At 41.1% G+C, this 11067-nt stretch overlaps 1 pseudogene; it reads left to right on the top strand.

The window, feature by feature from the left end:
* Positions 1-2990: 2990 nt before the first annotated feature.
* Positions 2991-11067, top strand: part of LOC111535128 — a 34199-nt pseudogene continuing 26122 nt past the window's right edge.

The raw sequence follows: 11067 nt of genomic DNA, 5'->3' as shown, positions 1-11067 counted from the left end.
ATACTCAGTGAACTAACGCCAAAATAGAAAAGCAAATACTTCATGTTCTCACTTATAAGTGGGAGCTAAACAGCGCACACACTCAGGGACTCCAAAAGGGAGGAGGATGGGAGGGGGACAAGGGATGAAAAATCACCTATCAGATACAACGTTTGCTATGTAGATATTGGCTGCACTGGAACCCACTCCCCAGCAGAATGCAATATGCTCATTTAACAAACAAGAGGCCGGGCGCGGTGGCTCAAGCCTGTAATCCCAGCACTTTGGGAGGCCGAGACGGGCAGATCACGAGGTCAGGAGATCGAGACCATCCTGGCTAACACTGTGAAACCCCGTCTCTACTAAAAAATACAAAAAACTAGCCGGGCAAGGTGGCGGGTGCCTGTGGTCCCAGCTACGGGAGGCTGAGGCAGGAGAATGGCGTAAACCCGGGAGGCGGAGCTTGCAGCGAGCTGAGATCCAGCCACTGCACTCCAGCCCGGGCGACAGAGCAAGACTCTGTCTCAAAAAAAAAAAAAAAAAAAAAACAAGAGCATGTACCCTCTAAATATTTTTTTAATTTGGGGGCAGGGCCTTACAGTCCTGCAGCCTAGTCAGGCTCAGTCTTCTCCCAGTTAAAACAAAAATTAGACAAATTGCTGTGCATAGGCAGCAATGCAAATCAAGGCCCTCCCTTTCAAGAAAGGGAGGTAGAATAAGGAAAAAGCCTTATTGATTTTCTTGTGGTTGATCAAGGACATACATCAAGATTTACTTGTATTCCAGAACTAGAAAAAATCTTCAGTGCACAGAGTTAAATAGGTCAGTGCTTTCTACAATATTTAAAACCACCAGAGATTAGGAGCACCTCACTTGATGAGGCTTGTGCTACTAGAAAGGAAAGGCAAGTTCGTGACATTGATCTGTGTCAAAATTTTTGTTTTCAATCCCTTTACTATCACTACGAATCTAGACTGGAACACGAACTGCAAAGAATCAACATATCAAAAATATAACCAGGTGGCTCATGCCTGTAATCCCAGGAGTTTGGGAGACCAAGAAGGGAGGATCACTTAAGCCCATGAGTTTGAGACCATCCTGGGATATGTGGTGAGACCCCATCTCTATTAAAACAATAATTGAAATTTAAAAAGGAATATATATAACCAGAGCCTGGACAACATGTATCTGCTAAAGGAATAGAGATAGATGGATGGATAGATAGATAGATAGATAGATAGATAGATAGATAGATAGAGCAGAGTGTGGTGGCTCATGGCTATATCCCAGCACTTTGGGAGGCCAAGGTGGGAGGATAGGGTGAGCCCAGGAGTTCGAGACCCTCCTGGGCAACTTGGTGAGACAACATCTCTATTAAATAATGATAATAATAATTAAAGTTAAAAAATATATTTGACCAGAGCCTGAAGAACATAGGGAGATCACATGTCTACTGAAAAGATAGATAGATATAGATAGATATAGAGTGAGGCGTGGTGGTTCACGCCTGTAATCCCAGCACTTGAGGAGGCCAAGATGGATGGATCACTTGAGTTCAGGAGTTTGAGACTAGCCTAGACCAGCCTGGGCAACATAGTGGAATCACATTTCTACAATAAATAAATAAAACACAAATTAGTCAGGTGTGGTGCCACATGCCTGTAGTTCCTGCTACTTGGGGGGAGGCTAAGCTGGGAAGATGGTTTGAGCCCAAAAGTTTAAGGTCACAGTGAGCCAAGATTTGTACCACTGTATTGCAGCCTATGTGACAGAGTGAGGCCCTGTCTTAAAAAAAAAAAAGACAAATAAATAACAAACATAACAAAAATTATTACAAACAATAACACAAAATAAATGCGAGTGAAGAAAGATAAAAGGTAATCAAGATAACAATTAATTGTACTTAATTTTTTTTTTTTTTTTTTTTTTTTTTTGAGGCGGAGTCTCGCTCTGTCGCCCGGACTGGAGTGCAGTGGCCGGATCTCAGCTCACTGCAAGCTCCGCCTCCCGGGTTCACGCCATTCTCCTGTCTCAGCCTCCCGAGTAGCTGGGACTACAGGCGCCCGCCACGTCGCCCGGCTAGTTTTTTGTATTTTTTAGTAGAGACGGGGTTTCACAGTATTAGCCAGGATGGTCTCGATCTCCTGACCTTGTGATCCGCCCGTCTCGGCCTCCCAAAGTGCTGGGATTACAGGCTTGAGCCACCGCGCCCGGCAGTTGTACTTAATTTTTTAAAAATGTGTGTGTGTGTGTGTGTGTGTGTGTGTGTGTGTGTGTGTGTATTTAACCGGTCTCTGTCTCTGTTTCTCTTTCTCAGGCAGGGTCTCCATTACCCAGGCTGGAGGGTGATACCTGTAAGTCCCAGTTAGGGAGGTCGAAGATGCAGTGAGCAGTGATCACGAACCTGCACTCCAGTCTGGGTGACAGAGTGCGAAGACCTCACTTCAAAAGAAAAAAAAAAAAAGTAAATATAAAACAACAGCAACTTCACAAGGAGCATAAGAAAATTTTAAAAGAGAGAGAGAAAATAATAACAAAAACTGAAACAGCAACTCAATGTACAGTGGAAACGAAAAGGAAAAAAAAAAAAAAAAAAAAAAAAAAAAATTAACAAACAAAAACAGAGGAAGATCCCTATAGTCCCAGGTACTTGAGAAGCTGAGATGGGAGGATCACCGGGGCGAGCCTGCAAGGCGGAGGCGGCAGTGAGCCAGAATCTCGCCCTGTGCTGGACATATGTGGTGCTGCCGCTGGCTACAGCCACCTGGTCGACCTTAAACCTTTCAGGCTGGTGGCTAAGGCCAAGGGTCGAGGCCGACATCTGGTCAACGCGGCCGTCACGGGAAGAGGCCAAGTGTGGCGCTTGCGGCCTGAGTCTGAGTCCTCTGACCTTCCTTTTCACCTCTCCCCCGCGGTCGCCTGGTCTCCCGGGTGGCGGAAAGAGGAGGAAAGGCGCCAGGCCTGCCCCGCCCACCTCCTGCTGCGGACCCGACGGCCACCCCCAAGTCCGCATGGCCACCCCTGGAACAGGGGCCGCAGGGCCACAACTCTCCGACGCCCGCAACTCAGCAAACCCCACCACCCTCCCCAAACCCCGTTTCAGCCCGGGACGAGCCCCCGGCGGACTGGGGGAAAGAGGTGGTAACCGGAGAGACAGGACGCCCAACAGGAATGCCCCCTCCACCATGGCCACCCCCTGCGCGGCACCTGCCACTCCGTCCGCGGAAAGCTCCCAGTCTCAGAAGACCGAGGTAACAGAATAGCTTGAGCACAGATAGTGAAGATGCAGTGAACTGCGATTATGCTACTGCACTCCAACCTGGGTGACAGAGAGAAACTATCTCGAAAAAAGAGAGAGAGAGAGAGAGAGAGAGAGAGAGAGAGAACCACAGAAAGAAAATAAGCTATAAAGTATTTGTTTAATGTCTGCAAAGCGCTAATTGCATAGCAGACTTCTAGAAGTCAGTTTCCAGAATCCAAGGCTTACCCCAGGGTATTCTATACATTTCTTCCTACATTGATTATATATTTTGGGCTTCCCAATATTAATGGAAAAAAAATAAAGCATAAAACACAATGAAATAGCACACAATCATGAGAATGACAACCATGCAGAGAAAAATTGCAAAGACTTAGTCCTGGCAAGGACTTGGAGCAACTAGAACTAGAAATATAAACTCCTGCAATAACTTTGAAAAACAGTTCAGTGGTTTATTATAAAGTTAAACATACATTTATTAGGTTACCAAAATATTCTATTCCTAGATCATTACTAAGGCAAATAGAAAACTAATGTTAAAATGAAAACCTTCATAACATTAGTTGCCTATTTGCTTTAGTAATGACCTAGGAGTGTTTATTATTTAGTAATGACCTAGGATGTTTATTGTCTACATTATTTGTAATTGCAAAAAGCTAAATGTAAAGCAGATACTTTTCTGCAGGTGAATGAATAAACAAACTGTGGTTTATCCATACAATAGAATCCCAGTTGTCAACAAAAAGAAACTATTGATTCACATCATGGTATGAAGGAGTCAAATGCATTTCTTTAAGTGAAGAAAGGAAGATCCAAAAGGCTACATATTATAAGATTCAATTTTATGGCATTGTAGAAAAAGAAATTACAGGCATTGATAATAATCAGGCCAGGCTTGATGGCTCAAGTCTAATCTCAGCACTTTGGGGTGCTGAGGTGAGAGGACTGTTTGAGCCCGGGATTTTGACACCAGCCTGGAAGCATAGCAAGACCTCCCTACAGGAGGAGGAGGAGGAGATGAAGAAAGAAGGATGAAGCAAGAAGGAAGGAGGAGAAGGAGGAGGGAGAGGAGGAGGGAGAAGACAACAACAACTAAAGAATAATCACTGGTGCCAAAGTATAGATGAGGGCAGAAGTTAACTACGAATGGGAAGCATTAGATGATTTTTGGGGTAATGAAAGAGTTCTGTGTGGTACTGTGGAGATGAGGACATGACTCTAGACTATTGTCAAACTTCGTGCAACTGTACACCATGAAGAATAAATTTTCCTTTCAGCAAATTAAAAAAAAAAAAAAAAAAAAAACATGATTTTGAGGAAATTCTGATAAAATGCAAGCAGTAAAAAATAGAGTTTAACCTTACTAAAAATGTATTATCTAACCTAACACTATTGAAGAAGATTGGAATGAAAGGTCTTGATGTATATCACTTTGAAAAACAGTGTTTTAATTGAATACCACAAGACTCAAGAACTGAACACAAACATTGTATTCTGGTTAGTATTGTTTGTTTTTAAGAATATGGATTAGCAATTTTTTTTTTTTTTTTTTTTGAGACGGAGTCTCGCTCTGCCGCCCAGGCTGGAGTGCAGTGGCAGGATCTCAGCTCACTGCAAGCTCCGCCTCCTGGGTTCATGCCATTCTCATGCCTCAGCCTCCCGAGTAGCTGGGACTACAAGTGCCCACCACCTCGCCCGGCTAGTTTTTTGTGTTTTTTAGTAGAGATGGGGTTTCACCGTGTTAGCCAGGATGGTCTCGATCTCCTGACCTCGTGATCTGCCTGTCTCGGCCTCCCAAAGTGCTGAGATTACAGACTTGAGCCACCGCGCCCGGCCTGGATTAGCAATTTTTAAGACTAATCTTTCTGTTATTGTATATGTGTGTGTATTTGTGTACGTGTCTTTGTGTGTGTGTATACACACACTATACATAAGGTCATTACTTCCAGCTTCTCTCTGAAGTTAAAAAAAAAAAGGGGAGGAGAGTTCTAGAACAAACCCTGTGTTGCTGGACCAGAGTTGGGAATATTTAGATAAATGCATGTCTCATAATACGTCAATTGAGAGAGAGGGAGACAGAGAGAGAGAGAGAGAAAGAAAGGAGAGGTGTTCCTATAAGAATCTATGCTAATATGTAAATTTTCAAACTCTGTCTGCTGAGAGGTTTCAGAAGCAGTCACATCCCAGTATTAATGAGCACACTTAGCTCTTATATCATGGTTTCTAAGTACTATTCGCTAATAAAAGGAAGCAAGACTATTTGAAAAATTAGATAATTCTAGCAGTGGAATAGAACATTCAGGTTAAGGTAGAGTATCTTCTGAAGCCAGAAAGTTAAAAAAGTGCTTTATGAACAACAGAAAAAGACATGTCAGAGGAAGTCAACCTGAAAGACTTTCAAGCAGCCCAAGCTGGAATAGTGTGAGAAACAAAATAAATAATCATAGGATTGGATTATAACCCTGAGAATAAAAGAAATATTCATAAGTCCATACAGGTCTAGAAAAAATAAACAAATAGAAAAAAAGAGAGATAGAAAGAAAATCTTTTCTATAGAATTCCAAGTACTAATTAATGTAGATGGGTAACGCAAAGTAGAAAATCACAACTAGGACACAACAATAATAATTACTGTAGACAAGATGTACTGAAGAATGCACAAATTGTAGGTAAATTTAAAAGAAAAACAGTGTATTTACATAGCCTCAAAATATTTGCCTCTAAATATTTATAAGCATCATTTTCTCTTAATTTCTTTATAAGACTTATGAATATTTAATAAATGTTACAACCCAGTATTGTGATATATATAATGCATAGACATAAAATTTATAAATAGCACAAAAAATAGAAGGCGGTAATTCAAACTTTTTAACAACAAGGCCTTCATATATTACATTTATTAAAATAGTACAGTATTAACTCAAGGTAGATTGTGATATGTTAAAGATGCATATTGTAATACCTGGAGAAACCATTTTAAAAAGTAGAGGTGTCACTTAAATGCTAATAAAGGAATAAAATTACATTGTAAAAAGTATTTACACAGTAATGTTTATAAACCTTTTGGTCATAATAGCTTAAAGCAGGAAAAAACTCAAATGTCCATCTCTAGGAAAATGGATGGAAAAATTGTAACTCATTCATACAAGAGAATGCTACTCAGTCATAGAAAGAAACAAGCTACTGAAGCAAATATGCTGGATGAATCTCATAAACCTGCTAAATGAGACAAGCTTAAAATAAAATACTACATATTGTATGATGTCAGGCAAAATGAACCAATGGTAAACCAAACAAACAAAAAATCACTGAGAAAATAGCCTCTGGTGACAACAAAATTGTCTGAAAGACCTGAAGGAATTATCTGAGAATGAAAAAAAATTCTTCATTCTATTTTTATATTCTATCACTAGAATAGAACAAAGTTCAGTTCATTCTTAAAAGATATGAAGGTTATATGAGTGTATTTATCTGTCAAATTTTTTTTTTTTTTTTTTTTTTTGAGACGGAGTCTTGCTATGCCATCCACTGGAGTGCAGTGGCCGGATCTCAGCTCACTACAAGCTCCGCCTCCGGGTTTACGCCATTCTCCTGCCTCAGCCTCCGGAGTAGCTGGGACTACAGGCGCCCGCCTCGTCGCCCAGCTAGTTTTTTGTATTTTTAAGTAGAGACAGGGTTTCACCGTATTAGCCAGGATGGTCTCAATCTCCTGACCTCGTGATCCGCCCGTCTCGGCTTCCCAAAGTGCTGGGATTACAGGCTTGAGCCACCGCGCCCGGCCCAAAATTTTTCAGTTAGGATTTGTGCCTTTCAGTGTATGCACATTTGACCTCACAAATAAAACAAAACTGAAGTAAATAATGTAGGGTGGCTAATGGGTTGACCAGGGCTGACTGAAGTAGAGAAGTGTGGATGACACCAGAATCGCACAAGATTAGTTGTTGCTGTGGCTTCATGACAAGTCTATTGTGGTTGTCACGAAGCCTCAACAATATGTGTTTTGTTTGTTTTGCACATGTTAAAAATTTTCTGTAATAAAACACAAAATTAATCTATAATGTTAGCTCATAAGATTATGGCTATTGTTGGAGAAGAAAGGATAAGGCAATTGTTGGGGCATGGATGAGTCTAGTTTTATTTCATTTTGAGACAAAGTCTCACTCTTTCACACAGAATAGAGTGCAGGGGTGTGATTTTGGCTCACTGCAACCTCCACCAATCAGGTTCAAATGATCCTCCCACCTCAGTTTCTCAAGGAGCTGGGACCACAAGTGTGCACCACCATGCCTGGTTGTTTTTTGGTATTTTATTTTAGAAGAGACAGGGTGTCACCATGGTGCCCAGGCTGGTCTTAAACTCCTGAGCTCAAGCAATCTGCAGGCCTCGGCCTTCCAAAATACAAAGATTACAGGAGTGACCCACTGCACCGGGCCTAGTTTTATTTTTTGATTACACAAGTGTGTTTTTGGTAACAATTGATTGAGCTTTACATGAATAAATGCTTTGTGCATGTAGTTCTGTATGCTACATGTTAATAAAAAAATTAGGCCGGGCACAGTGGCTCACGCCTGTAATCCCAGCACTTTGGGAGGCCGAGGTGAGCGGATCACAAGGTCAGGAGTTCGAGACCAGCCTGGCCAATATGGTGAAACACCGTCTCTACTAAAAATACAAAACTTAGCCGGGGGTGGTGGCGGACGCCTTTAGTCCCAGCTACTCAGGAGGCTGAGGCAGGAGAATCGCTTGAACCTGGGAGACGGAGGTTGTAGTGAGCCGAGATCAGGCCACTGCACTCCAGCCTGGGAGACAGAGTGAGACTCTGTCTCAAAAAAAAAAAAAAAAAAAAAATTAAATAGTACATATTTGTACACAAATGCTAAATCAGTATCTCAGAATAATGGCAGGATTTTAGTTTTTTGTTTTGTTTTGTTTTCTGGTGGAACACACTCACTCAGGACATAATCATACAGATGTTAATATTCAAAGGGAATATTAAAGCTCTAACCTTTGGGTGAGTGATAGGTATTTTTCTTTCTTAATTTGGTACATGTAATGTTTTTTGTTTTGTGGAAATGCAGCTTTTTTTAATTTAAGGAAATGTTTTCCTCACAGTAATAATCATCAGTGCCACAGCACCTTGCACAGTGTCCTCCACATAAGGTGCAGTATCTATGGAACCAGGTTGAATCGGGAACAGAACCAATAGCAAGGTTGGTTCTGAAAAAAATAGTAATTTGATAATACTGGTAAGACTGAAAGGCCATGATTTAGTGGCAAACAATTTTTTATTTATTTGAGAAATAATTGGCAAGTAGGTGATCTAAAAAGTGTTGGTTGAAAGCAGTGGCTTTGAGCTTGGCTGTACTCTGTCATCACCTTGAAAGATTTAAACCATACTGTTGCCCGGGTTCCACTCCAGGAATTCTGATTTAATTGGGGTGTGTCGACTTGAATTGGGAAGAGTTTTAAAGGCCCTCCCCCAGGTGATTTTTACACGCAGACTGGGGAGAAAACAATTGGTTCAGAGTGAAGGATGCATTCACTGTGTGTGATTTTCATATGTGCTGCTGAGAATTGCCTCATGGCTTCTTCTGACTTTAGAATCTTAAAAAGCAGCTCTGTTATTTTAAAAATCAAAGGACAACTTCGGATGTACTCAGCTATTTTTCTACATTTCAGCAGAATAAAATGTCCTGTTAGCAGATTTGTCTATAAGTCACTTCAAATCAAGGTTAGAGTTTGTTTCAGGCCCAGTAGTTTTAGTCAGCAATGAAAATCATAAATAGCCTCCAAATATCAAAAAGGATGAAAAGCATTTGCAGACATATGAAATCTGTTTTGTTAAATAAAGTTTAACCTAAATCTGCCTTTTTATGTGTTTTGAATTGAGCCTGAGGGTTTCTTCATACACGGTCAACTGAAACCCAGCTGAAAATGTAAATAAACCGTAACCTAGTTTTGGGTCAGTTATCAAATTTTGGCCAATCAAAAGAGAACAACTGCTTAATTCATGTCTAAATAAAGCAAATGCCAAACTGTAATTAATCACTGTTTCTGTAACTCACTTTTCTTTCCTGTACTTCAGGTTTTTTATCTGTGCATAAATATTCGTCCATTATGTTGTGACCAGAAAGGGATTGTAGTTAAGGGTTAAAAAGAAAAAGAAACAAGTGTTCCTCTGCTTAGCAGCTCGCTTCAAGGACAGTTATAAGATAACACTATCCGAAAAGCCAAGGTCAAAGGAATAGGCTCCAGGTGCCCCCCTCACTCCAGAGCAAGGTTGAAGGGGAAAAAAAAAAAAAAAGACAAATTCCCTTACTGTTACTCCTTTCCTTTGCCTCTTAAGCATGATTATGTTTTACAAATGTCTGCATTTAGCCAGTTCTTGTTTTTCTTTTGATGCAGCTACAAGGCCAGCAGCTCTGCAAGGCCACAAGTTACACATATATGATTAACAGCTTTTGTTTTGCTCTGTAAGCCCACTTATAAAAACCCTGCTCTATCTTTGTTGAAGGCTCAGCTTTTTAGATGTGAATCCACTGAGCCAGTGGGTACCTTAAAATAAATATCCTCCTTTACTCACCTGTACTAGTCTCTCTCGTCCTCTGCGTCCCACAATAGGATCACAATCCAAACCTCAAGAGAGCGTTCTTGAATCTCACACATAAAAGCATTTAGGGTGAGTCAGCCAGGCACAGTGGCTCACGCCTCCAATCCCAGCACTTTGAGATGCTGAGGCAGGTGGATCACAAGGTCAAGAGATCGAGACTATCCTGGCCAACATGGAGAAACCCCGTTTCTACTAAAAATACAAAAATTAGCTGGGCGTGGTGGCGCACACCTGTACTCCCAGTGACTCAGGAGGCTGAGGCAGGAGAATCACTTGAACCCAGGAGGTAGAGGTTGCAGTGAGCTGAGATCATGGCACTGCAATCCAGCCTGGGCGACAGAGCGAGACTCCATCTCAAAAACAAACAAACAAACAAACAAACAAACAAAGAATTTAGGGCAAGTCTATAAAGTAAAAGCAAGTTTATTGAGAAAGTGAAGAAGTAAAAGAGTGGCTGCCTATAGACACAACAGTGGCATGGACAGCTTGATTGAGTATACTTATAGTTATTTATTGATTATATGCTAAACAAGAGGTGAAATATTTATGAGTTTTCCATGACTGGAGTGAGCAATTTCCAGAAATGACAGTTCTTCCCCCCTTTAGACTATGTAGTTTAACTTCTGGACATTTCCATGGCATTTGTAAACTGTCATGGCACCAGTGGGAGTTTCTTCTAACATGCTAATGCATTGTAATCAATGTATAATCAGCAGTGAGGATGACCAGAGGTCACTTTCATTACCATCTTGAATTTGATGGATTATGTCTGGCTTTTTTATTGCATTCTGTTTTATCAATTGGGTCTCTTTTCTGTATTTTGTGATCCCAAACCTATTGAACTCCTATCTCATCCTATGACTAAGAATGCCTGACTTTTTGTGAATGCAGTCCAACAGGTCTCAGCGTTATTTTACCCATCCCCTACTCATAGTGAAATTGTTCCAGTTTAAATGCCTCCAACAGTGTGACTGCTTGGGAGTTTTCTCTGAGCCTACTCTGGCTCACCAGACTGCAAAATTAGTGAAAAACTTTTTGCTTGATTAAACTCTGTTAAATTTATTTTGTTTGGTTGGGCATGGTGGCTCACATCTGTAATCCCAGCACTTTGGGAGGCCGAGGTGGGTGGATCACCTGAGGTCAGCAGTTTGAGATCAGCCTGGCCAACTTGGTGAAACCCTGTCTATACTAAAAATCCAAAAAAAAAAAAAAAAAA

This window comes from Piliocolobus tephrosceles, chromosome 21 (genome assembly GCF_002776525.5).
Source record: "Piliocolobus tephrosceles isolate RC106 chromosome 21, ASM277652v3, whole genome shotgun sequence".
In the NCBI taxonomy this organism is placed as follows: Eukaryota; Metazoa; Chordata; class Mammalia; order Primates; family Cercopithecidae; genus Piliocolobus; species Piliocolobus tephrosceles.
The sequence above is the reverse complement of the archived record's forward strand: the minus strand, read 5'-3'. Positions and strand labels throughout refer to the sequence as shown.